Here is a 27,758-nt window from a genome sequence, read left to right as displayed (position 1 = left end):
ACTCATGGGCTAACTCAACCCTCTTAAAGGAAACGTCGTCGGTGAACACCGCGGGAGCGGTTCTGCGATTGACCAATGGGGACGAGGCCCACCAATCATTCCACAAGGAGCACGATGAGAGAATGATGGTGCTGCCTTGCCCAGCCACTCTGCCAGTGTGCGCCGATGATAAAGTGAGCGCCGACGGGCCCTTCTGCTTCGTCTACACCACTCTCTTCAAGAAGGTTAAACTCAGGTTCCCTCTCACTCGATTTGAGAGGGAACTCTTAACCGAGCTCAACATCGCTGCCGCCCAGCTTCACCCCAACAGCTGGGCGTTTGTCCGAGCCTTTGAGGTAACGTGCGCCCACCTGGGGTTGCCCGCGTCAGTGGACGTGTTTTTATTCCTGTTTGAGGCCAAGCACCCAGGAGATCGCCTGTGGGTCAGCCTGAACGCCATTGCTGGGAGATCCATTTTCACCATCTTCCAGCAGTCGTACAAGGATTGGAAGGGGAAGTTCATCCAGGTTCGCGCAAACGACAAAGACCCTTCCCTTCTCGACGGTTTCCCCTTGTACTGGGTGGACAAGGGGAAAAAAGAGTCCAAGAGCTGCTTCAGGAGGCCCAGAAGTCCTGATAGCATGGGAGCTTTGGACAGAGACCTTTGTCTCTTCTGGAAGAGGGTGGCAGATGCCCACATAACATTCTTGACCCCCACCCTGATTTCCTTCGAGTTCTTTGAGGACCAGTTGGAATTTCAAATAGGTTAGGACGCTACATCTTTGTCTTGACATTGCTTCTGATATTGTTTCTGGGCGTCTTGTGCGATACACACAAGACTTTGGTTTTATCTTTTCTGCATATGCCTGCTTTTGCTGTCTTATTGTCTTGTACACTTACCCCTTTCTCCTTTGAGCTAACTTATGCACTTTCATTTCATGTAGACACCATGTTGGGTAAGAACATGCTCGCCGATTTAAAGGCGCTCGCCCGCAACCACGGGTTGGCGACCGGCTCCCAGACGGTTCCCAACTCAGCGGTCGAGAAGGCCATCATCCAGGGGCGATCACCGCCTAAGGCGCCCACCCAACGAAAGAAACTGGTCCTTAAGAGGCCAAAGCGGAAGGCCCCCCAAAGAGGAAGAGGACGACGAGGTCACAGAGGATGGCCTTGTCACGAAAAGGAAGAGGGTGGCACCATCTTCTCCACCTGCCCCGCCCCCTCTTCCAGCTTCAACACCACCATCAACACCCGCTCCTCCTCCTTCACCACCAGCACCACAAGCCCCTTCACCACCAGTCCAAGCAGTTCCATTGGCCACTGCGCCACCTGCAACTGGGGCCCAAGAGCCAAACTTCTTAGAGGACCCCCCGAGCGCCTCTACACCACATATATCAGCAGGAGGGGGCCCTCCTTCCAACACCTCAGCTGCAGGAATCGTTCCAATCGGGGATGAGGTCGCTCACACCTCTCCAATCCTAATCACCGAGTCCCCGATTGCGTCGCCACGCCAAGAAGCAACCATCGAAAATATTGTTAAGGAAGGCGGCGACGAGAACCCTCAACAAGCCCCCCTGGCGCCTCTCCAAGCTGCAAATCTTTCCCTCGAGGTCACGAGGATGTGGGAACCTCTGACTGCTAAACTCAAAACCATTGCAGAGGATATCCCATCAATCATAACGAGAGCTGTGGAGAGCTCCACCAGGCGGCTACAGGATGATATCTACAACCTCAAGACCGAGAACAGCACAATGAAGGTCGAGGTGGAGAAGGTGTCATTCAGCCTAACGCTCGCGGAAATGGAACATTCTCGAGTGGAGGATGCCCTAAACACCGAGCTTAGGCTTGCGCGCAAGGAAGCTGTTGACCTTCGCCGCAAAGTCCATGAACTTGCCCAAGAAAAAGTCGAACTTGAAAGCAGAATCGTGCCTCTACGTACCAAGGCGAGCGACCTGGAGGCTCAAATTCAAGCCAATGCCGATAAGGTACAGAAGCTGGAGCAAAGGTCGATCGACCGCGAGAAGCTACTTGGGCAAGTAGAGAAAGCAAGAGACGACGCCATGGCTGATCTCTCCGAGGCAAACAAAGAGAAGGTGAAGATGGCTGTCGAGTTGGCCCAAGCTCAAACAGAATCCAAGAAGGTGGCTGACGACCTTCTTCAAGCTCAAGAGACCAACAAACAACTCCGAAAACAGGTCGAAGAGCTGGAGCAGCAAAACAAGGAGCTTAAGCAGCAGGTCGAAGGATTTCAAAAGCAAATTGAAGAACTTAAGCTAAGCTTCGCTCAGATTCTGGTTGCCGGGTTTGATGCCGCTCGAGAACAGTTCGCATGCCTATTCCCCGATCTTGACCTTAGCATGGTGTCGTTAGACAACGAAGTAGTAGATGGGAAGGTCGTTCCCGCCGAAGGCTCAACCAATTCTACCCCATCTGCTTCTTTATGAATTCACTTGTATTTACCTTGTAAAAACCCTTGCACACGTATTTTGAACAGCTACTTATTTCAATAGCGAAACTTGGACATTTCTTCTGACTCCTTTTGAGCGCTTTACTTTCTTTGTATGTTTAACTCTGCTGCGTTTAACTTAGCGATTTTGCAAACATGACCTTTGGCGTAACTGCTTCGAGCCGATTCAAACTTAAGCAATAATCGCTTTAAACAACTTGTACCCCTGAGGCACTAACCTGATCGTAAGAAAAGTTTCAAGCAACGAACTGTGATTCAATCATTGGTTCAAACAACGTCCCACTTGACCCGCTTTATCAAACAAGTCTTTCAACCTTCTCGCCGTGTTTGAACTTTTCGCGATCACCTAGACCTCTTGGTAACACCAGCTTTTTCCAGCCTCATGCTTTGGCAGTCATTTCTTTATCTGAGGCAGAAATGCCCTTTGGGATCTTCCTTTACCTCCCTGAACCCCAGAGCTAGAGACTGGCTGGCTAGGCGTTCTCTTCGAACCTACCTTAGCCACCTTTCAAGCTTCTTCCACCCTCTTCGCCATACCTGAACTCGTTCAAGACGAAAAGGATTTTATCTTGCCTATACCCGCACACAAGCGAGAAGGTCCTTTAACTCGCCTGAACTCGCTCATCGGCGAGAAGGACTTTTACTCGCCTGAACTCGCTCATCGGCGAGAAGGACTTTAAACGGCCTTAACTCGCTCGACGGCGAGAAGGACTTTGTCTGGTGCCTCAACTTGCCCAGGGTGTACATCTCCTCCCCCCTGGATGCACTGAGGACCTTTTCTTTCTCATGCCTGCACTCGCTCGACGGCGAGGAGGTCTTTGATGGGCCTTAGTTCGCACAACGGCGATAAGGACTTTATCCGGTGCCTCAACTTGCCCAGGGCGTACATCTCCTCCCCCCTGGATGCACTGAGGACCTTTCTCGCCTGCACTCGCTCGACGGCGAGGAGGTCTTTGATCTGGTGCCTCCGATCGCCGATAAACGATGAGGACTTAAAAACTTAACTGGTGCCTCTAATCGCCGAAAAACGATGAGGACTTTAAAAACTTAGCTGGTGCCTCTAATCGCCAAAAAACGATGAGGACTTTAAAACTTTAGAAAACACGCGACATATCTTTTCGTGCCTTAAATCATGTACGAATGACAAGGTCTTTCTTCGAAACTTTTGGAAATAACACATATGCAATCTGAAAACACCTTATACTTCGAAAACTCTTCTTTTATTGGGTGGCCTCATTAAAAACCCTCCTTAGGGAAAAAAGAGTGCCCCCTTGAAACTGTTTTAACAGAGACATTGCAATGTAATATTTGTGTTTGTCTTTACTTACAAAGCTCTTAGCTATAGTACAACTTCAGGTGTGTGGCGTTCCATGTACGAGGGATCGCCCCCCTTCCAACGTCTCCAAGCGATAGGCTCCGTTCCCGAGTGCCTCGGTTATTCTGAACGGTCCAGTCCACTTGGGTGATAGCTTATTCTCCATCTCGTACTGGTGGGCCTTTCTCATCACCAGATTGCCTTCTCTAAACTGCCTTGGCATCACCTTTGAGTTGTACCTTCGCTCGACCCTTCTCTTCACCGCCTCAGCCTTCAGCCTTGCCTCCTCCCTGACCTCATCCAGCAGATCCAGGTTCAGCCTTCTCTCTTCATTCGAGTCTTCCTCTACGAAGTTCTGGAATCTCGGCGAGCTTTCCTGGATCTCCACCGGAATCATGGCGTCACACCCATAGACCAAGCTAAACGGGGTCTCATGGGTTCCGGACTGCTCGGTGGTGTGGTACGCCCAGACTATACGGGGCACCTCCTCAGCCCAACTTCCCTTGGCTTTCTCGAGCCTTCTCTTCAAACCTCTCAGCAACACCCGATTAGCTGATTCCACCTGGCCATTAGTTTGAGGGTGCTCGACGGATGCAAACACTTGCTGAATTCCGACCCCTTCGCAAAGCTTCTTCAACAGGTGGCTCGCAAACTGAGTCCCATTATCTGATACCAGGCGCTTAGGCACTCCAAACCGGCACACAATGTTCTTCCATACAAAGCCTTCGATCTTGTGCGCGGTGATCTGGGCCACTGGTTCTGCTTCAATCCATTTGGTGAAATACTCAATCGCCACCACCAAGTACTTCATCTGCCTGATCGCCAGTGGAAAAGGTCCCAGGATGTCGATTCCCCAAGTATGAAACGGCCAAGGGCTATAGATCGACTTCAACTCCTCGGGAGGTGCCTTGTGCCAATCGGCGTGCTGCTGGCATTGTTTGCAGCACTGGGCATACTTCTAGCAATCTTCTCTCATGGATGGCCAATAGTAGCCTGCACGGAGAGTCCTCGCGGCCAGAGCTCGACCCCCGACGTGACTTCCACATATTCCTTCGTGGAGCTCTGCCATAATTCTCGTGCACTTCTCGCCGTGTATACATTCCAGGAGTGGGTGAGTGAATCCAAACCTGTACAGATCGCCATCAATCAATGTATACTTGCTGGAATTTTTCTTTACCTTCCTAGCTTCTGTTGGATCTAGCGGGAGGAGACCATCTGCCAGGCACCGCTTGTACTGTGTTATCCAAGTGTCTGGCTCATGGGTGGCACAGACCTGCATCACGTCCACTTTCTCTCCTCGACATGCTCTAATTCTCGGCGATCTAAGAGTTTCTTGCGTCAAAGACTTATGGCTTCTCGCTGCTCTCTCCGTCGACCTGCTTATCTGAAGGACCAGGTGATCTGCTACAAATGCCCTCGGCGTCTTCAAAGTTTCTTGAATCACTGTCCTCTGCCTACCCCCCTTGCCTGAGCTGGCGAGCTTAGCAAGCAAGTCAGCTCGGGCATTCTGTTCTCGGGGCACATGTACCACTTCAAAAGAGGCAAAGGAACTCTTCAATTCCTGCACATACGCCAAGTAAGCCGCCATTTGTGGATCTTTAGCCTGGAACTCGCCTGTTACTTGCCCTGTGACTAGCAGCGAGTCACTCTTAGCCATCAGCACTCTGGCTCCCATTTCCTTAGCCAGCAGAATCCCGGCGATCAGCGCCTCATACTCTGCTTGATTGTTGCTGGCTTTGAAGGCGAATCTCAACGATTGTTCGATCAGCACGCCGTTGGGTCCTTCCAATATGACTCCAGCACCGCTACCCTGCTGGTTTGACGATCCATCCACCGAGAGTACCCAACGGAAATCGTCTCCTTCAACCCGCGTCGCCTCTGAAGAGAGCTCGACTACAAAATCTGCAAAGATTTGCCCTTTGATCGGGCCTCGAGGCTCATATTTAATGTCAAACTCTGACAACTCCACTGCCCACTTCACCATTCTTCCTGCAACGTCAGGCTTCTTCAAGACCTTCTGGATGGGCAGGTCAGTCATCACCAGTATTGTGAAGCTGTGGAAGTAGTGGCGCAACCTCCTCGCCGAAAACACCACAGCCAGCGCCGCCTTCTCCAGGGCCTGATATCTCATTTCTGGGCCCTGCAACACCTTGCTCACAAAATAGATAGGCTTCTGAGCCTGATCTTGGTCCTGGGCGAGCACCGCACTCACCGCCCTCTCAGTCACAGCAAAATACAATCTGAGAGGGATTCCCGCCAGTGGTTTGCACAGAACCGGCGGGCTCGCCAAATATTCCTTCAGCTTGACGAAAGCTTCCTCGCACTCTTTCGTCCAAGCGAACTTGTTATTGCGCCGCAGACACTGGAAATAGGGATGCCCCTTTTCTCCGCTTGCTGACACGAAGCGGGATAGTGCTGCCATCCGACCTGTCAGCTGCTGGACCTCTTTTACTGTAGCCGGGCTTCTCATCGCCAAGATGGCGGCACATTTGTCCGGATTGGCTTCTATTCCTCTTTCAGTCAAGAGAAAACCCAAAAATTTTCCAGCCTCCACGCCGAAAATGCATTTCTCTGGGTTGAGCTTCAACTTGAACTTGGCGATCGTCGTGAACAATTCTTCCAAGTCTGCAACGTGCTTGCTTTTCTCCTGCGAGGTCACGACCATGTCATCGACGTAAGCTTGCACGTTCCTTCCCAGCATTGGTGCAAGTACTCGGTCCATCAGCCTCTGGTACGTGGCCCCCGCATTCTTCAGCCCAAACGGCATCACCTTATAGCAGTAGCACGACCTCTCCGTCATGAAGGCTGTTTTTTCTTCATCCATGGGATGCATCTTGATCTGATTATAGCCCGAGAAGGCGTCCAGGAAACTCAGCAGCTTGCACCCTGCAGCACTATCAACCAGGGCATCAATGCTTGGTAAAGGATACGAATCCTTTGGGCAAGCCTTATTCAGGTCGGTGAAATCGACGCACATGCGCCATTTCCCGTTGCTCTTCTTCACCAGCACGACATTCACCAACCACTCAGGGTACTGGACTTCCCTGATGTGGCCTGCAGCGAGGAGTTTCTGGGTCTCATCCTTGATCGCCTGCCTCCTCTCTTCATTAAATTTCCTCCTTCTTTGCCGCACCGGTCTCACCATGTTGTCCATCGCCAGATGATGGCACAAGAAGTCGGGATCGATCCCGGGCATGTCCGAAGCGGACCAGGCAAACGCGTCCAGATGCCGTTCAATCACCTTGGCGATCTGGTCCTGGAGATCGACCTCCAGAGATCTTCCGAGCTTGAAAACTTTCCCCCCGATCTCCTTCTCGAGCCACTGCTCGACGGGCTTGGGCCTTGATTCTCTGGCGATCACCGCCTTGGCGATTCCGAGTTCCCTTGCTTCCTCCGGGCGATTCCGCGCCTCTTCTTCCTCCAGGGCAGCATTCCTCTCCCCCAGCTCAGCATCTACCATCTCTACGTCCCTTCCGGCGGCCTCCTCCATTATCGGCGGTCTGGGCTTCACACCGGGCGGTGGGGTGGTTGTGACATAGCTCACTGATCTTTTATTTTTCAGGCTATTTTCATAGCACTTTTTCGCTTCCTTCTGATCAGACTTTATCGTGATTACCACCCCTTCCATGGACGGCAACTTCACCTTCATGTGCCGAGTCGATGGAATTGCGCCTATCCTGTTAAGGGTGGGCCTTCCCAGCAGGATGTTATATGCTGAAGGGGCGTTTACGATGAGGTACTTGATTTTCTCCGTCCTCGACCCAGCCTCATCGGTAAACGTGGTTCTCAGCTCAATGTACCCCCTGACTTCCACCTGGTCGCCAGCGAACCCATACAAGCACCCTCCATAGGGCCTTAGCTGGTCAAGGGGCAATTCTAGCTGCGTGAAAGTCGGCCAGAACATCACGTCTGCCGAACTTCCTTGGTCCACCAGAACTCGGTGAACCTTCCTTCCCGCCGTGATCAACGAAATAACAATGGGATCGTTGTCGTGAGGCACAACGTCCCGAAGATCCTGCTTGGTGAACGTAATGTCCACTTCGGGCGAGTGATCTTCAAACATGTCCACCGACATCACCGATCGCGCGTACTTTTTCCTCTGCGATGCGGTGCATCCACCACCCGAGAAACCCCCTGCAATGGTGTGGATCTCCCCATGGATAGGCATCTCGTGTTGCTGGGCTTCTCCCCCTGCCGGCTGGGAACTCGACGCTCCTCCGGTCCTTCTGTCCAGCAGATAGTCGTTTAGGAACCCGCTCTTAACCAGATCGTCGAGCTGGTACCCTAAAGACAAACACGAGTCCAGGTTGTGGCCAAAGCACTGGTGGAACTCGCACCAGACATCCGGCTTCGACCCTAGCACCTTGTCGCCCACCTTCTCGGGCGCCTTCAATCTAGCAGATATGTTAGGGATAGCGATCAGGTCCGCTAGTCCCATGACGAATTTGTGCTTAGGCGGGCGATTGTATTCCCGGCGTGCTGGTTGTTGGCGTGCTGGCGGTTGGCGCGCTTGGCTTCTTCCCTTATTTCTCCTATCGTAAGGATAGCGAGTCCTTTGATCCTTTCTGGCCGCCGCTGCCGTTTCCAGCACCCTCTGTGGCTGGATCCTGGTCTGGGCGCGTGGCCTGACGGGAGCCACACTGCCTCTCTTCTCGGCGACCTCACTCTCGTCGGCGATGTGAGCCACCGCAAGTCGCCTGACTTCAGCAAACGTCGCTGGATGAGCCCTGATCAAGGCTTCGCAGAATGGCCCTGGCTGCACGCCCTTCTTGAAGGCATAAACCAGCATTTCTTCATCCTTGGCCGGCGATCTGACCATCTGTGCTCCGAAGCGATTGAGGTAGTCTCTGAGGGACTCCCCATGGTACTGCCTTATATCAAACAGATCATAGGACACTCTGGGCGGTGCCTTGTTCACAATATACTGCTCGACAAAGATTTTCGAGAATTGCTGAAAATTAGTTATGTGGCCATTAGGCAGGCTCACAAACCACTCCATCGCCGTTCCCTGGAGCGTGCTCACGAACATCTTACAATAGACAGCATCCGACCCTCCTGACAGCATCATCTGTGTGTGGAACGTGGTCAGATGAGCCTCTGGATCTTCCACGCCAGTAAAAACAGCTTTAACCGGGACCACGCTCGTGGGAATTGGCGTGTCGGTAATCGCCTGAATGAAAGGCATTGGGAAAACACGAGGCGGCGTCGACGGTGCCACCTCTTCAGCGGAAGAACGAACCTGCTGCTCCTGAAGAGCTCGACGTAGCTCCTCAGCTACCTTGCTGAGCTCCTCGTTTCTGGCGCGAGAGGCGACCAGGTCTTCATGTATCCTTGCCTGCTCGACGCGCGAGGCTTCTACAGTGGCCTGCAATGAGCGCATCATTTCTGCCATCTGCGCCATGGTCATGGCGGCGTCGCCTTCAGCTGCGACGGGAGCCACGGGACTGGAACGATTGCTTCTCATCTTTCTCATTAACTTCAGCGAACCACAGAAGCACAGCAAATAACACTTCAACCACGAACGAATCAGCGACCGATCGGAGAAGATTCAAGAAACTGCGTAAGAACTTCAAGAACACCGCAAACCTTCGAAGAAAATCGCAGCTTCACCAAAAACCACCGTTTCCCCGCGAACCAAACAACCACTCGAAAGAACTCGAATTCGCCGATCGAAAAGCCAAACGAACGGTTTAAAACACAAACTTCACCGAACGAAACTCAAAGAAACCAAGAACGACGGTTGCACCAGCACACAACCGCGCAGAAAACCTCGAAAACCTCCACGAACTCACGCTGTGGATGGGAACACGTTTTACACGGTCCCACGGTGGGCGCCTGATGATCCTGCCTGTTGACCGGAGCGCTGGAGAATGCCTCGTCAAAGGATCGACGTGCGCGCCGCTTCTCACCTCCGTTCCTCCTCTGGATCTATCTCAAGAACCTGCAAAGAAACGATACGGCGCCGCTGCGGCCGATCGCACTCCGACGCTCAAGTCAGTGACGGTATCACCAAATACTAAGAACTGGAACCGTGCAAATCTCTCTCACAAACAGCTCTGTCACTCGCAAGCGTAAAGTGTATGAACTGAACGTGCGTACCTTAGAAAATCTGTTAGGAACTCTTATATACCTGGTGGTTTTCTCTCTCCTGACAGTTACAGACTTGGACACGTGGCTCGTATCCAACTGTACACGTGCCATCATCTGGAGGCTCCCTGACTTGGCGCTACTTTTACTCTCATTTTGGCTAAGTTACCTATGCATGGTGCTGCCCAGTGCATAGCTAACTCAGGAGTGCGATCTCTACTGAAACTGGCGAGGTAGGGCCTTCATACACCTTCCCTGTGGTCTCGCCGGCCGCCTTCATAATCTGCTTCTCCTTTAACTTCGGCGATGTGCTTGCTCTGGCGATCTCCGACTGCCTGGTCGTCTGAGTCTGCGTCTGGCGACTTCGTCCTCAACCTGGCGATCGCCTATTCTGGTAAGCTGGAGATCGGAACACGCCAACTTAACTATCGGCGACTACACGTGCCTCCCGACTTCCTTCCCAACTGTCAACCTGGCGCCTTGTCAACACGCCTACACTGTAACAGGATGCCACGTCATCGCATCCGACCACCAGGGCGGTACAACTATGCACCTCCGTATCGGAGCACCGCGTATGGCACTCTGAAGGTGGTAAAAAGGAAACTGTGTCTAGTGTATATTTTCTCCCCCTGGCAAAGATCTTTCCCCAGTCCCTTGTACGTAACCTCAAAGCTTGAGCAAGCAACTAGAGAGTTTCTGGAAAATTTGCCAAAAGTTCGAACCCCGTTCCCAACATTCGAGGCCCTATTTAAACTACCCTAGCATTTAAAGCGCCTTAAAGCGCATTTAATTATAAAACGTAGCGCATTTAAGACGTCAAAAACGCTTGGGAGCATTTATAGTACCTTAAACGCTCGAAACGGAAACTGTATTAAATAACTTTAATTACCTGGTACCTGGCAAAATGGCGTTTCTATTCTGACCTGGCTGCTGTACACGTGGAGGGCCTCACAACGCCATGACCCCATCTGGGGGCATTTCTTCGTGTGAGTCCTCCTGCTTGGGAGTGCAACTGCACAAGGGGTGACTCTTTGGGTGCCAACTCATGCCTCCAAACATCTAGTCACTCACTTTGAGAGCGTATCTGCCTTCCTCTCGTACCCTGCACCTGGCTACTCTGGGCGTGACCCTCCTCTTGAGTCGTATCTGTCCCAAAGGCGTCTCTGGGGTGGCAGGGGTACCTCACGAGTCAGGCTGTCCTACACTGGCGCTATCACTATGGCCTTGAAGCCATCTTTCTCTTCTCTTTATTACTTCCTCGGTTTATCGGGATTTGAGGCCCTCCCACGGCGTCGCTCCCTCCATGGTCTTTCCTACCCATGGGTATCGGGGAGCCACACGGTGATCGCCTCGCCTTTGTGACATTTGACCTTGGCGACGCCCTATTTGGGCGACGCCTTAACTGGGCGATGCCTTCACCTAGGCGACGCATTACCTTAGCGACGCTTCCTCTTGGCGTTAGTGGCACTTGGCGTCTCTTCACCTAGGCGACGCCTTACGTTGACTTTGACCCCCGACGTTGACTTTCACCTTGACTTTGTCAACACCCGGATACGGGACAGTACAATAATCTTTCTTGGGATAAAAGCTAGAGTATGAACCCACCCTTTGACTTGAAGTTTTGCGCAAATTTTGTTGTTCAACTTTAATGCAAAGTTGAACCAAGTCATTCAAGTCTTGGTAGGGAAGGAGTTCTACCCTATCTCTTATATCAAGAGAGAGGCCACTAAGGAATCTTGCTATGGTGGTGTCCTCCTCTTCTCTAATGGATGCTCTCATCATGTAGAGCTCCATTTTCTGCCTATACTCCTCTACACTCATGATCCTGCCTGTTGACCAGAACGTTGGAACTTGCCTCGTCAAACTTGGATCGACGTGCGCACCGCTTCAACCTCCGTCCTTCGTCACGATCCACCTCAAGAACCTGCAAAAGAACAGAGCGGCGCCGCTGCGGCCGATCGCACTCCAACGCCCAAGTCAGTGACTGAACCACCAAATACTTCAAGAGCAAACACTCAAGAACTCTCAAGGAACCGTGCAATGTTCTCTCTCACAGTATGCTCAAGAACTCGCAAGCGTAAAGAAGACAATCTGAACGTGCGTACCTCAAAAGTTCGTTGGGAAACCCTTAAATACCTGGTCACTTTCTCTCTCCTGGCAGTTACGCACCTGGACACGTGGCTCGCATCCAGTCGTACACGTGCCATCATCTGGAGCCTCCTTGACTTGGGCGCTGCTTCTGACTCTCTTTTGGCTAAGTTACTTATGCATGGTAATGCCCAGTGCATAGCTAACTTGGGAGCGCGATCTCTACTGGAATTGGCGAGTTAGGGTGCCTTCGTACACCTTCCCTGTGGTCTCGCCGGCCGCCTTCATAATCTGCACCACCTTCATCTTCGGCGATGTGCTTGCTCTGGCGATCTCCAATCCCTTGGTCGCCTGAGTTTACATCTGGCGACTTCATCTTTAACCCGGTGATCGCCGGTTCTGGTATGCTGGAGATCGGAACACGCCCACTTAATAACTGGCGACTTCACGAGCCCCCCGACTTCTTTCCCTTCTGCCAACCTAGCGTCTTGTCAACACGCCGATACTGTAGCTTGATGCCACGTCATCACTTCTGACTACCAGGGCGGTACACAAGCCCCCCAGTCTTAAGCGAAGACTTGTCCAGCGAAAAGACTAAAAGAGTCACGTCAATACCGATCTACATGGCATGGCGCAGAATTTCAAGCGATTGTACTTTCAGCTTCTCTGACGCTCCACCAAACACCTCACCCATCGCTCGACACGTGGCTTCATCAACGGTTACCTTCAGTTAACGTTTGCGCTTCCCAAACCCATTTCGAAAAACCCTTAAACCCATTTCGCTCCACTGTTCCATCACTTTCTTCGCATTCTCAGACGCTCCAACTCTCTTCTGCAAAAAAGCTTTCAACGTTCTTCAACCTCCTGAATCACCAACTTCTTCCATCACTCTTCCGATCATAAAAAGGTACTTCCTTTCCTTCTCCTGCTGGTTTTTCCTGCATTTTAACCGATTCGCATCATCCTTTAACTGTCTGGTGCATACGTTGTGGGTTGTTTTTTCCATTTCTTCTTTCTCGTAACTTAGGGCTTCGTCAACGTCACAACGAACCTACGTTCGTTCGTTTTTCACCCTTCTTCCATGATCGAGTCAGCCTCTGCGTACCCTGATCATTTTTCCTTTTCTTTTTCCTCTACAGCTTCCGCAATGACTCACTCAAAGATCACCCCAAACCCTCCTCCTTCATCACGAAACCCCTCCTCACAAGCACATGACCCACCACGAGCACGTGGTGCTTCGTCTTCTCAGGCTGAGAGGCCTGCACCCTCCCGCCCCAACTTGGCTCAGGCCACTCCACCCGTTGCCGGAGGAGCCTCTGTTCCCTCCCTAGACTTCAAAAAACTATACCCCTGGGCCACCTCGACTTTGTTGAGGGAAACGTCTTCTGTAAATTCTGCTGGGGCAGTTCTGCGACTAAAGAAAGGGGACGAGCCTCACCAATCATTCCATAAGGAGCACGACGAACAGATGACGGTGCTACCTTGCCCCCCCGACCTGCTAGTTTGCGCCGACGACAAGGGGAACAACGGTGGACCCTTCTGCTTCGTTTACACAACCCTGTTCAAGAAGGTGAAACTTAGGTTTCCCTTCACTCGCTTTGAGAGGGAGCTTCTTACCGAACTCAACATCGCCGCCGCCCAACTCCATCCCAACAGTTAGGCGTTCGTGCGGGCGTTCCAGGTCATGTGCGACCATCTGGGTTGCCAGCATCAATGGATGTTTTCTTATTTCTTTTTGAAGCCAAGCACCCAGGAGATCGCCTGTGGGTAAGCTTGAACGGGATTGCTGGGAGGTCGATCCTCTCTATCTTCCAACAATCCTACAAAGACTGGAAAGGCAAATTCGTCCAGGTGCGCCCCAATGACAAGGACGCTTCGTTGCTCGACGGTTTCCCCTTGTATTGGGTAAACAAGGGGAACAAAGAGTCCAAGAGTAGCTTCAGGAGGCCAAGAAGTTCGGATAGCATGGGTGCCTTGGACAGAGACCTCTACTTCTTCTGGAAGAGCGTGGCAGATGCTAACATCACCTTCCTCACCACCACGCTCATCTGCTTCGAATTCTTCGAGGACCAACTCGAAATTCGCATAGGTTAGAACGTCTAAGCCTTTATTCTAACATTACCTCTGTTAACTATTTCTGGGCGTCTTGTGCGTTGTGCGCAAGACTTTGGTTTTATTTTTCTGCACCATTTATCTGCTTTGCTGCATACTGCCTTATGCATTTATTTTCTCTCTGAGCTAACCCATGCATTTTTGCTCTATGCAGATAATATGTTGGGTCAGGGCAAGCTCGCTGAACTGAGGGCGCTCGCCCGAACCCACGGGTTGGCATCGGGTTCACAAACCGTGCCGAACTCGGTGGTGGAGATCGCCGCCGCACAGGGCCGATCGCCACCCAAAGGTCCAACTCCTCCCGATGTCCAACCCGCCAACCAACGCAAAAAGCTTGTCCTCAGGAAACCCAAGAGGAAAGCCCCCCAAATAGTCCACGAGGAGGAAGAGGATGACGACGAGGCAACTGAAGATGGCCTCGTCACGAAGAGGAAGAGGGTGGCACCTTCTTCTCCATCTGCTCCACCCCCTCTTCCAACATCAACACCGCCATCCACGCCTGCTCCACCTCCAACATTGCCTCCTCCGCCAGCTCCTGCCTCACCAGTCCAAGCAATTCCATTGGCGTCTGCGCCACCTGCGGTTGAGGCCCCCGAGCCAAACTTCATGGAGGACCCCCCGAGCGCCTCCACGCCTTATGTATCAGCTGGAGGGGGTCCTCCTTCAAATGCCTCAACCGCAAACGTTGCTCCAATCGGGGATGAGGTTGCCCACAACTCTCCGATTCTGATTACTGAATCCCCGACGTCGCCACCACGCCAAGAAGCACCTGCTGAGCAACCAACTAAAGAAGGTGGCGGCGAGAGCCAACAACGAGCCCACCCGGTGCCTCCACAAGCAAACCTCTCTCTCGAGGTCACGAGGATGTGGGAGCCTTTCTCGGCCAAACTGAAGATGATGGCAGAGGACTTCCCCACCATTATCTCTAGAGCTGTGGAGAGCTCCCCCAGGAAGCTCCAGGACGACCTCTACGCCCTTCGAACTGAGAACAACACTATAAGGATTGAGGCGGAGAAGTAGTCCTGCAATCTGACACTCGCGGAGATTGAACACTCCCGAGTAGAAGATGCAATGAGCACCGAGCTCAGGGTGGCACGCAAGGAGGCCACCGATCTCCGCCATAAGGTACAGCTCTTGGCTCAAGAGAAGATCGAGCTAGAGAGCAAGCTGGTGCCTTATCGCGTGAAAGTGGCTGACCTGGAGGCCTTGATCAAAGCTGATGCCGCCAAGGTGAAGAAACTGGAGCAAAGGTCAGCCGATCGGGAGGTCTTCCTGGGGGCGGTGGAAAAAGAAAGGGACGACACCATGGCAAAGCTTGCTGAAGCCAACACAGAGAAGGGGAAAATCGCTGCTGAATAGGGCCAGGTGCAGGCAGAATCCAAGAAGGTTGCTGAAGACCTTCTCCAAGCTCAGGAAACCATCGACAAACTCAAGAAGCAAGCTGAAGAGCTGGAGCAGCAGAACAAGGGGCTGAAGGAACAAACTGAAGAACTCAAGAAACAAATTGAAGAGCTTAATCTGAGTTCTGCCCAAATTCTTGCTGCTGGATTCGAGGCCGCACGGGAACAGTTCGCCTGCTTGTTCCCCGATCTGGATCTTAGCATGGTGTCCCTCAACAACGAGGTGGTGGATGGGAAGGTGGTTCCCGCTGAAGACTGATCAATTCCCTCCATCCACTACCTTTACGCTTTCCCTTTGCATATAATTGTAATAAACTTCATATTTTCCTGTATATGTGTTCTTGAACTGATACTTATTTTAATAACAAAGTCTGTGTATTTCCTCTTATAACTTCTTTAGCTGCTTTAACTTTCCTTGCACAGTTTGCTTCAAGAAATTAACTTAACGATTTCGTAAGCGTGATCATATACTTAACTGCTTCGAACCACTTCAACTTCAAATAACAACCACTTTAACAACTTGTAATCTCAATGCAATGAACTTCAGCGTAAAACCATTCTTCAAACGACGAACTTTAACTCAACTACTGGCTTAAAACATCGCTTCACCCGATCTGCTTCATCAAAAACGGGTCTTTAACTTTCTCGCCCTCTGCTTGAACTTTTTCTGGTCGCCAAAGACTCACTTGGCGATATCAGCTTCTTTCTGGCTTCCTGCCTTGGCCATTGTTCTTTTATCTGGGGGTAGAGGCGCCTTTCGGATCCTTCTCTACCTCCTTGAGCTTCAGAACAAGAGATCGGGTGGCTAGGCGCTCTCTTCGAACCTACCTTAGCCACCTTCCAAACTTCTTCCGCCCTCTACACCATACCTGAACTCGTTCGAGACGAGAAGGATTTTCTCTTGCCTGAACTCGCTCATAGGCGAGAAGGCCTTTTAACTAGCCTGAACTCGCTCATAGGCGAGAAGGTCTTTTAACTCGCCTGAACTCGCTCATAGGCGAGAAGGTCTTTAAATCGTGCCTCTACATTGCCCCAGGGGTTACATCTCCTCCCCCCCAGAAACACTGAGGACTTTTCACTGGTGCCTCTACATTGCCCTAGGGGTTACATCTTCTCGCCCCCAGAAACACTGAGGACTTTTCACTGGTGCCTCTACATTGCCCCAGGGGTTACATCTTCTCGTCCCCAGAAACACTGAGGACTTTTCACTGGTGCCTCTACATTGCCCCAGGGGTTACATCTTCTCGCCCCCAGAAACACTGAGGACTTTTCACTAGTGCCTCTACATTGCCCCAGGCGTTACATCTTCTCGCCCCCAGAAACACTGAGGACTTTTCACTCTTCCTCGCCTGCACTCGCTCGACGGCGAGGAGGTCTTTATCTCGCCTCAGAACGCGCGAGGGCGTTGAGGTCTTTTACCTGGTGCCTCCGATCGCCGAAAGACGATGAGGACTTTAACTTTAACTGGTGCCTCCGATCGCTAAAAGACGATGAGGACTTAAAACTTTAACTGATGCCTCCGATCGCCGAAAGAAGATGAGGACTTAAGCTTTAACTGATGCCTCCGATCGCCGAAAGACGATGAGGAGTTAAAACCTTTTAGAAAGCATGCAATATATCTTTAACTCGCCTTAAGTCACATATAAGTGACAAGGTTTTTCTTCAAAACTTTCTGAAAACAACAGGCATGCAATCTGAAACAACTTAAACTTTTGAAAACTTCTCTTTATTGGGTGGCCTCGTTAAAAACCCTCCTTAGGGAAAAAAGAGTGCCCCCTTCAAACTGTTTTAACAGAGACATTGTAATGTAACTTCGTGTTTATCTTTACTTACAAAGTTCTCAACTGTAATATAACTTGAGGTGCGTGGCGTTCCAAGTGCGAGGAATCGCCCCTCCTTCCAATGTCTCTAAGCGGTAGGCGTCGTTCCCGAGCGCCTCGGTTATTCTGAACGGTCCCTTCCACTTGGGCGACAGTTTATTCTCCATCTCGTACTGGTGGGCTTTCCTCATCACCAAGTCGCCTTCTCTAAACTGTCTCGGCATCGCCTTTGAGTTATATCTTCGTTCAATCCTTCTCTTCACCGCTTCCGCCTTCAATCTCGCCTCTTCCCTGACTTCATCCAATAGATCCAGGTTCAACCTTCTCTCCTCATTCGAGTCTTCCTCTACGAAGTTCTGGAATCTCGGCGAGCTCTCCTGGATCTCCACTGGAATCATTGCGTCGCATCCATAGACCAAGCTGAACGGGGTCTCATGGGTTCCTGACTGCTCAGTGGTGTGGTACGTCCAGACTATACGGGGTACCTCCTCAGCCCAGCTTCCTTTGGCTTTCTTTAGCCTTCTCTTCAACCCTCTCAACAACACCCGATTAGCTGACTCTACTTGGCCATTTGTCTGAGGGTGCTCGACGGATGCAAACACTTGTTGAATTCCCACCCCTTCGCACAGCTTCTTCAACAGGTGGCTTGCAAACTGAGTCCCATTGTCCGACACCAGGCGCTTGGGCACACCAAACCTGATGGAAAAACGTTCTTCTTCTATTAGTGATCTTTGTAATTTCTTCTTTGGATGAATGATGAAGGAGATATGATGAGCGGAAGCATTAAAGAAACTCAAGAGGAGTTTCCATGAATTGAAGTGGAGTAGGAATTTGTGAGAGTGAGAGGTGAGGCCAACTCACTAGGAAAGAGTCTAGGCTAAGTCTTGAAGGAGACTAACCTAGGGAGAACTTAAGAACAAGTAGAATGGCCAAAATTAGGCAGCATTTCATTACTAATTCAAAGTTAAAGAAATACATGTATAAGAGACTCCTATTTATAGGATAAAGTCTCTCAAAAACTCTCAAATGAGAGTGTGACAAGTGTCACCACCTTATTGGTGCAAATCCTCTTCATTAAGGAGAAGACATGTGGAGACTCATGTCTTCCTTGCCTACATTTCTATTTGCACCCCTCTTTTACTATTTTACACATTACTTTGTTTTCTATTTACATCTTTCTCTACTTTGGCCCAAAATACAAGGCCCAAAACTTCCTAACTACTCTATACAATTTTTACAAGACTAAGAAGAAGAAAAAGACTTTACAAACTCTTCATTAAAACTCGATCTTCGTCTATCTTCTTGGCCAAAAGTTTTGAGGCTGGACGGTTTCCATCATCCCCTCCCTCTTGAAAAGGATCTGTCCTCAGATCTGAATCATGCTCAATGACAGCAACCTCTATTTATTTGATGTTTTCCTCCTGGGTCAAATGTCAATCTGCAATAAACATCAAACAAACATGAGATAAATTTCCTTTTTAAAAGAAAATTAAAAGAAAAGAAAACTAAACAAAAATAAGTCCCCTCTTCTTTAAAATTCTTTTTAAAGAAAAACATAAGGCTCATTTCAAAAATATTTTTGTTCACTTTGTGTTGTTTATTGCCCAAGCTAGGCAACAACATCACAAAGTGTTGTTTTTGATATTTTTGTGAAGAAGAATGAGCATTATATAATTGAAAAGAAGAGTTCAAAGTATTGCAATCCCCCTTTAAGGATTCTTTCTCAACCATGCTTTCAGGGGGTGTCATAAAAGACTCTTCTTCTTTGTGGGTTTCCTCTTCTTCCTTTTCAATCAAACATTCTTCTGTATTTTCTGTGGAGGAAATATTTATATCTATATTTGGTTCAGCTCCAAACATAGATTTTTCTTCAAGCACATCCTCACAAGGGTTTTCTAGAGAAGATAAAATGTTATCGCTATCTGATTCAACTCGAGAAAAAGAGTTTTTTTTACTTTCCTTTTTCTCATTCTCTTTTTTCTTTCTGACAAGAGCTTGGAATTTTTCTCTAAACTCTTTGTCTCTTCTAACATATTCTTTTTCTCTGTATATAAAATTTCTTCCTTTTTCTACAAGCTCTTTCATTTCTTCTCTAAGCTTTTTCTTTTTCACATATGAAGGTGGAACAAACTTTCTTCTCATACACATCTTCAATTCATCCCAATTCAATATTTCTGATTTTCTACCAATTCTAACATCAGCTTCCCTTTGTATACACCAAGACCTAGCATATTCTTGAAAACTTAGGGTAGCCATGGAAAATTTTCTAAATTCATCCAATTGATGTTTTTCAAAGATTTGATCAACTTTTGTTTCCCATTCTAAATATGCTTCAACATTTTTATTTCCATCAAAGTAAGGAATGTATACTTCAGGCTCGGTAGAATAATATAAACTTCTAGGCTCAAAACGCATCCCTTCCTTTTTTTGATAATGAGGGTTATAAATCTTTCTTCTACTATGATGAGAAGTATACATAGACATATTAAGCTTTGTATTTAAAAGATTTTTCACAAGAAGGAAAGTGAGTTTAGCACACAAGGTAAATTCCCAGGAAAGAGAGGTGGGTCACAATGGACACTCTTAAGTACCAAGTCTTTCCTAGCCAGAACTTATCCCAATGCACTTCACAAATCTCCTTCCAATGAAAACTTCTTCAACACAAACAAAGAGTTTTATAAAGAAAGAAACTAAAAGAAAGTTTTTAAAAACTAAGAATTTAAATTGCAAAAATTTAAACTAGACGACTCCTAATGGTGAGGCTTGTTGGCACTTGTGAACCTTCAAGACACACTCACTGTCTAAAGCGTGTATCTAATAAGAAAATTAAAGAAAACTTGTAGGAGATGGAAGAACACCAAAGGCTCTTCCAAGACACCTAAAGTAAAGATAATGGCCAAATTACAAAACAATTGAAATCACACAAAATTTTAAAAAATAATCTTCAAAGTTCTCTTCTCTTTTCTCACAAGTGTTTCTCTCCAAGCCTTTACTTGTTTGTCCTCCAAAGGTGAGTACCCCTTGCAAAGTCCTTTGCCTTCTCTTAGGATGCTACCTAGAAGTTAGCTCAATTCTCACAAAGAACAAATTCAAGGTATATTCCACTTCAAGAGGTCAATAATAAAAACAATAAAAGCTCAATTTGAAGAGTGAAACTCAAAGGAGATTAGAGATGACAAACACAAAGATTATCCATAAAATCAAGACAAGCAAGAAATTAAAGGTTTTCAAGAAAGTAAGCACTCAAAAGAAGCACCTAAAGATTGGCACTAGAATTGGATTACAAAAAGAAAAACAAAGAATGATGAAAATTCTGAGTAGACCATGAAATCCAAAATGTTCTGCCCAATGTAGCTTGGTCCAAATTAAAAATTGTAATCCTGCTTTTCGTACCTCCAAAATTACTGCACTAAAATTCTTCAATTAGAATTGTGCAACCCAAGTTATCGTGTTGTTTCACTCCAATTTCATGCGAATCCCAACTTCTACACTGTTCTTCTCAATTCAATTGGCTAATTCAATTGGTCATTCAATCTGAACATATGATGCAAGTTCACGTACGACCACCCACTATTTGTCTCAATTCTATTTTCGTGGGTCCCACAATTTCTCAAATGTATCTTTGAGTGAACATTGTTGCTGCACCCAAATTTTGCTCACATGTATTACAAAAGTAATTGTTGGAAGCAAATAAATTTTCTGCACTGTAGATCCCGCACCAATTCTAGAAGTGAAGTCAAATTATCAAACAGATGGTGTGCTGAAAAATAAAAATCTGCACCAATTCTAAAACAACTCCAATTGCTACTGCTCAAAATTCACGCTGTGCTAGTTAGAAAATTGCACCTAGCAGTAATTTGATTCAAACAGCAGCACCAAAGAAAAAAAAATGACGTAAAATTCAGAGGCACAGTTTCAAAATTGAATCAATGATGCAGAGAATTCAAGTCATCAAATCTGAATCAGAACAGCTAGTATGAAGACCTACGATTGTCAATTGCAATTTTAAAATTCACCAACAGCTTCACTTTTCCAATTTCACAAGCTAAACCAGAAAATTCAGCACCAAGACAGCAACTACATGGCACCAAAGTCAGAAATTATAATTTCTACTAACCACGAGGAATTCAATTTCCAATTAACCAGTGAATGCAACCAATCTTATGCATAAATTCTGCACTGAAGTAGGCAAAACTGCACCAACAATAAAGAACTGAACTGTTTTGTTTGAATTGCAACTTAATCACAAAAATCACCTCTGAATCAAATACGGAAGTTGCGAATTCAATTCCAGCTAGCACAAATCAATAACAAGTATTTACCAATACAGTTCTTGCAATTCAATCACACTCCAATGCCAATTTCAGTGTTTTATATTTTAAACAAACAGTTGGCGCGCACACTTCAATGTATCAAACTGACTCAACAATTACAAAGTATTTTCCAGAAACGCTAAATTATGAATTGGAATAACTCTCTAGAAATTGCTTCAATGCTTTAACAATCCAGTACAGAAACCGATTCCAATAATAGATTTCCAAAATCGCTCCAAAAAGAAATGAAGAACCAGATGAACGCAAAAGCAGAATCACAAATCTTCGGAATCGGAAGTGAAGCGGAAGAAGAACTTACATGAATAAATTCATTCTTCACTGTTTTAATTCTTCGATTTTCGATTCACCAAACCAACTCGATCGTGATTCAAACAGATTTCTCCGGTCGACTTCTCCGTTCACCGATTCCACTGGAAAACGCCACTGTCGTTTGCGATTCCTCCGTTCACAATTCCTCCGCGCGCGATTCCGATTTAGGTCATCGGAAATCACAAACCTCCGTTTTGCACCGTTACTATTCTTTGATCAATCTTCGCACACCGATTCAAAATGAAGCCGAAGAAGAAAAATTATGCAGAAGATGAAGAACAACAATGCAAATCGCAGAGAAAATTTTCAAGAATAAAGTCCGAGAAACCTAAACCAGATCTGCTATTCGTACCTCTGGATTCACTGTACCACCACAATTTCCAAGATTCCGCAAGAACTGGCCAGATTACTGTGCACACCACTGAAATGCTTTTTGAACCACGAAATATTTTCGGAACATTTTCGAGAATTTTCGAAAATGAATTTTGGAGAAGATGATAATGGAAACCTAACTTTAAAGAAAATTGCTAATGATCTAGTAGCAATTTATGAACTCAAAAATGAAAATCAAAAGCACTCAAGAGCTCTAATCTATGAAGATATTTGAAAAAAAACTTCAAAAAGTTCAACTAATGGAGTTTATGACAAATTTTGACTAAACATGACTCTAGACAAAACATATATGATTATAAAATCAAAATGACTCAATTATATGAAAATTTCACCAAACAAATTTGAAGAAAACTCAAAAAATTCAAAAGCACACGTGAACATGAACACAAGAACACCTAAAAGCACATACATGAAGGTTCAAGTAAGAACAATTAATTTGAACCGAACAAAAAGACAAAAAAACACAAAATCAATCGGTAAACATTCAAGACAATCAAGAACATTATGAACAACACGGAATATAGAAAAAAATAGAAGAAGATCTTACAACCATAACTCTGAATACCAAATGATGGAAAAACGTTCTTCTTCTATTAGTGATCTTTGTAATTTCTTCTTTGGATGAATGATGAAGGAGATATGATGAGCGGAAGCATTAAAGAAACTCAAGAGGAGTTTCCATGAATTGAAGTGGAGTAGGAATTTGTGAGAGTGAGAGGTGAGGCCAACTCACTAGGAAAGAGTCTAGGCTAAGTCTTGAAGGAGACTAACCTAGGGAGAACTTAAGAACAAGTAGAATGGCCAAAATTAGGCAGCATTTCATTACTAATTCAAAGTTAAAGAAATACATGTATAAGAGACTCCTATTTATAGGATAAAGTCTCTCAAAAACTCTCAAATGAGAGTGTGACAAGTGTCACCACCTTATTGGTGCAAATCCTCTTCATTAAGGAGAAGACATGTGGAGACTCATGTCTTCCTTGCCTACATTTCTATTTGCACCCCTCTTTTACTATTTTACACATTACTTTGTTTTCTATTTACATCTTTCTCTACTTTGGCCCAAAATACAAGGCCCAAAACTTCCTAACTACTCTATACAATTTTTACAAGACTAAGAAGAAGAAAAAGACTTTACAAACTCTTCATTAAAACTCGATCTTCGTCTATCTTCTTGGCCAAAAGTTTTGAGGCTGGACGGTTTCCATCAAAACCGGCACACAATGTTCTTCCACACGAAACCTTCGATCTTGTGTGCGGTGATCTGGGCCACTGGTTCTGCTTCGATCCACTTGGTGAAATACTCAATCGCCACCACCAAGTACTTCATCTGCCTGATCGCCAGCGGGAATGGTCCCAGAATGTCGATTCCCCAAGTGTGAAACGGCCAAGGGCTGTAAATCGATTTAAACTCCTCGGGAGGCGCCTTGTGCCAATCGGCGTGCTGTTGGCATTGTTTGCAACACTGTGCATACCTCTTGCAGTCTTCTCTCATCGATGGCCAGTAGTAACCTGCACGGAGAGTCCTCGCTGCCAGAGCTCGACCCCCGACGTGGCTTCCGCATATTCCTTCGTGGAGCTCTGCCATGATTCTCGTGCACTTCTCGCCATGTACACATTCCAGGAGTGGGTGAGTGAACCCAAACCTGTACAGATCGCCATCAATCAATGTGTACTTGCTAGAATTTTTCTTTACCTTCCTAGCCTCTGTCGGATCCAGCGGGAGAAGGCCATCTGCCAGGCATCGCTTGTACAGTGTTATCCAGGTGTCTGGCTCATGGGTAGCTAAGACCTGCGTCATGTTCACCCTCTCTCCCCAACACGCTCTAATTCTCGGCGATCTCAACGTTTCTTGCGTCAAAGACCTGTGACTTCTTGCCGCTTTTTCCGTCGCCCTGCTTATCTGAAGAACCAGGTGATCTGCTACAAATGCCCTCGGCGTCTTCAGAGTTTCTTGAATCACCGTCCTCTGCCTACCCCCCTTGCCTGAACTGGCGAGCTTGGCTAGCAAGTCAGCTCGGGCATTCTGCTCTCTGGGCACATGCACCACTTCAAAGGAGGCAAAGGAACTCTTCAATTCCTGCACATACTCCAAGTAAGCCGCCATTTGTGGATCTTTAGCCTGGAACTCGCCTGTTACTTGCCCTGTGACTAGCAGCGAGTCACTCTTAGCCATCAACACCCTCGCTCCCATCTCCTTTGCCAGCAAAATCCCGCCGATCAGTGCCTCATATTCTGCTTGATTGTTGCTGGCTTTGAAGGCAAACCTCAAAGATTGTTCGATCAGCACGCCGTTGGGTCCTTCCAAAATGACTCCAGCACCGCTACCCTGCTGGTTCGACGATCCATCCACCGAGAGCACCCAACGGAAATCGTCCCCTTCAACTCGCGTCGCCTCAGATGAGAGCTCGACCACGAAATCTGCGAAGATTTGCCCCTTAATCGGGCCTCGGGGTTCATACTTAATGTCAAACTCTGACAGCTCTACTGCCCACTTCACCATCCTTCCCGCAACGTCGGGCTTCTTCAAGACCTTCTGGATGGGCAGGTCAGTCATCACCAGAATTGTGAAGCTATGGAAATAGTGGCGCAACCTCCTCGCCGAAAACACCATAGCCAGCGCAGCCTTCTCCAGGGCCTAATATCTCGTTTCGGGGCCCTGCAGCACCTTACTAACGAAATAAATAGGCTTTTGAGCCTGATCTTGATCCTGGGCGAGCACCGCACTCACCGCCCTCTCAGTACAGCAAAATACAACCTGAGAGGGGTTCCCACCAGCGGTTTACACAAAATCGGCGGGCTCGCCAGATACTCCTTTAGCTTGACGAAGGCTTCCTCGCACTTCTTCGTCCAAGCAAACTTGTTATTCCTCCTTAAGCACTGAAAATAGGGATGTCCCTTCTCTCCTCTAGCTGACACGAAGCGAGACAGGGCGGCCATCCGACCTATTAGCTGTTGTACTTCCTTCACGGTAGCTGGGCTCCTCATCGCCAAGATGGCGGCACACTTATCCGGGTTGGCCTCTATGCCTCTCTCAGTCAAGAGGAAACCCAAAAACTTTCCAGCCTCCACGCCGAAAATGCATTTCTCTAGATTCAGCTTCAATTTGAACTTGGCGATCGTCGTGAACAATTCCTCCAAGTCTGCAATGTGCTTGCTTTTTTCCGGCGAGGTCACGACCATGTCATCGACGTACGCTTGCACATTCCTTCCCAGCATCGGTGCAAGTACTCGATCCATCAACCTCTGGTACGTGGCCCCCGCGTTCTTCAGCCCAAACGGCATCACCTTGTAGCAGTAGCACGATCTCTCGGTCATGAATGCAGTCTTCTCTTCATCCATGGGATGCATCTTGATCTGATTATACCCCGAGAAGGCATCCAGGAAGCTCAACAACTTACACCCCGCAGCACTGTCCACCAGGGCGTCTATGCTTGGTAAAGGATATGAATCCTTTGGGCAAGCCTTGTTCAGATCAGTGAAATTCCCATTACTCTTCTTCACCAGCACGACATTTGCCAACCATTCAGGGTACTGGACTTCCCTGATGTGGCCTGCAGCGAGGAGTTTCTGTGTTTCGTCCCTAATCGCTTGCCTCCTCTCCTCGTTGAACTTTCTTCTTCTTTGTCGCACTGGTCTCACCAAGTTGTCCATCGCCAGATGATGGCACAAGAAGTCGGGATCGATCCCGGGCATGTCCGAAGCGGACCATGCAAACGCATCCAGATGCCGTTCTATCACCTTGGCGATCTGGTCCTAGAGCTCAACCTCCAGGGATCTTCCCAGCTTGAAGATTTTCCCCCCGATCTCTCTCTCGAGCCACTGCTCGAAGGGTTTTGGTCTGGTTTCTCTGGCGATCACCGCCCTGGTGATTCCCAGTTCTCTCGCTTCCTCAGGGCGATTCCTTGCCTCTTCTTCCTCCAGACCGGCATTCCCCTCCCCTAGCTCAGCATCCACCATCTCCACGTCTCCTCCGGCGGTCTCTTCTATTACCGTCGACCTGGGCTTCACACCGAGAGGCGGGGTGGTTGTTACGTAACTCACCGATCTTTTGTTTTTCAGGCTATTCTCATAGCACTTCTTCGCTTCTTTCTGATCGGATTTGATGGTGATCACCACCCCCTCCATAGACGGCAACTTCACCTTCATGTGTCGGGTCGATGGTATAGCGCCTATCCTGTTGAGCGTGGGCCTTCCCAACAGGATGTTGTAGGCTGAAGGAGCATTTACAACAAGGTATGTGATTTTCTCCGTTCTCGAACCCGCCTCGTCTGTAAACGTAGTCCTCAATTCTATGTATCCCCTGACCTCCACCTGGTCACCAGCGAAACCATACAAACACCCTCCATAGGGCCTCAGCTGGTCAAGGGGCAGCTCCAACTGCGTGAAAGTCGGCCAGAACATCACGTCTGCCGAGCTTCCTTGGTCCACCAGAACCCTGTGGACCTTTCTTCCTGCGGTGATCAAAGAAATTACTATGGGATCGTTGTCATGAGGCACAACGTCCCGAAGATCCTGCTTGGTGAATGTAATATCCACTTCCGGCGAGTGGTCTTCAAACATATCCACCGTCATCACAGACCTCGCGTACCTCTTCCTCTGTGATGCGGTGCATCCACCTCCTGAGAAACCCCCTGCAATGGTGTGGATTTCCCCGTGCGTAGGCATCTCGTGCTGCTGGGCTTCTCCACCTGCTGGTTGGGAGCTCGACGCGCCCCCCGTCCTTCTGTCCAGCAAATAGTCATTTAGGAACCCGCTCTTTACCAGATCGTCGAGCTGGTATCCTAAAGCTAAACACGAATCCACGATGTGGCCAAAGCCTTGGTGAAACTCACACCAGGCATCTGGCTTTGGTCCCAGCACCTTGTCACCCACATTCTCTGGCGCTTTCAACCTAGCGGATATGTTGGGAATGGCGATCAGGTCCGCCAATCCCATGACAAACTTGTGCTTAGGCGGGCGATTATATTCCCGGCGTGCTGGTTGCTGGCGCCCTTGGCTCCTGCCCTTGTTCTTCCTTGGATCATAAGGATGGCGAGTCCTCTGATCCCTTCTGGCCGCCGCTGTCTCCAGCACCCTCTGTGGCTGGATCCTGGTCTGGGCACGTGGCCTAGCGGGAGCCACGCTTCCTCTCTTCTCGGCGACTTCACTCTCGTCGGCGATGTGGGCCACCGCAAGTCGCCTCACCTCAGCAAACGTGGCGGGGTGAGCCCTGATCAACGCCTCGCAGAATGGTCCCGGCAGCACGCCCTTCTTAAATGCATAGACCAGCATTTCTTCATCTTTAGCCGGCGATCTGACCATCTGCGCCCCAAAGCGATTCAAGTAGTCCCTGAGGGACTCTCCCTGATATTGCCTTATATCAAACAAATCGTAAGACACCCTGGGCGGTGCCTTATTCACGATGTACTGCTCGACGAAAATCTTCGAGAACTGTTGGAAATTGGTTATGTG

At 48.4% G+C, this 27,758-nt stretch overlaps 1 long non-coding RNA gene across 2 annotated transcripts; it reads right to left on the bottom strand.

The window, feature by feature from the left end:
- Positions 1-19,968: 19,968 nt before the first annotated feature.
- On the bottom strand, positions 19,969-22,595 carry LOC150023099 (uncharacterized). Of its 2 annotated transcripts, XR_016517630.1 has the most exons (3): positions 22,264-22,595; positions 21,901-22,132; positions 19,969-20,992 (listed from the first exon to the last, which is right to left on the bottom strand). It is a non-coding gene; the product is annotated as an uncharacterized LOC150023099 (long non-coding RNA). The 2 variants fall into 2 exon arrangements; XR_016517631.1 differs by lacking the exon at positions 22,264-22,595 and having other exon boundaries at positions 19,969-20,907; positions 21,901-22,197.
- Between the last annotated feature and the right edge of the window lie 5,163 nt (positions 22,596-27,758).

Source organism: Phaseolus vulgaris, chromosome 11 (genome assembly GCF_051622355.1).
Source record: "Phaseolus vulgaris cultivar YP4 chromosome 11, ASM5162235v1, whole genome shotgun sequence".
NCBI lineage: Eukaryota > Viridiplantae > Streptophyta > Magnoliopsida > Fabales > Fabaceae > Phaseolus > Phaseolus vulgaris.
This window is presented reverse-complemented; position numbering and strand designations above follow the sequence as displayed.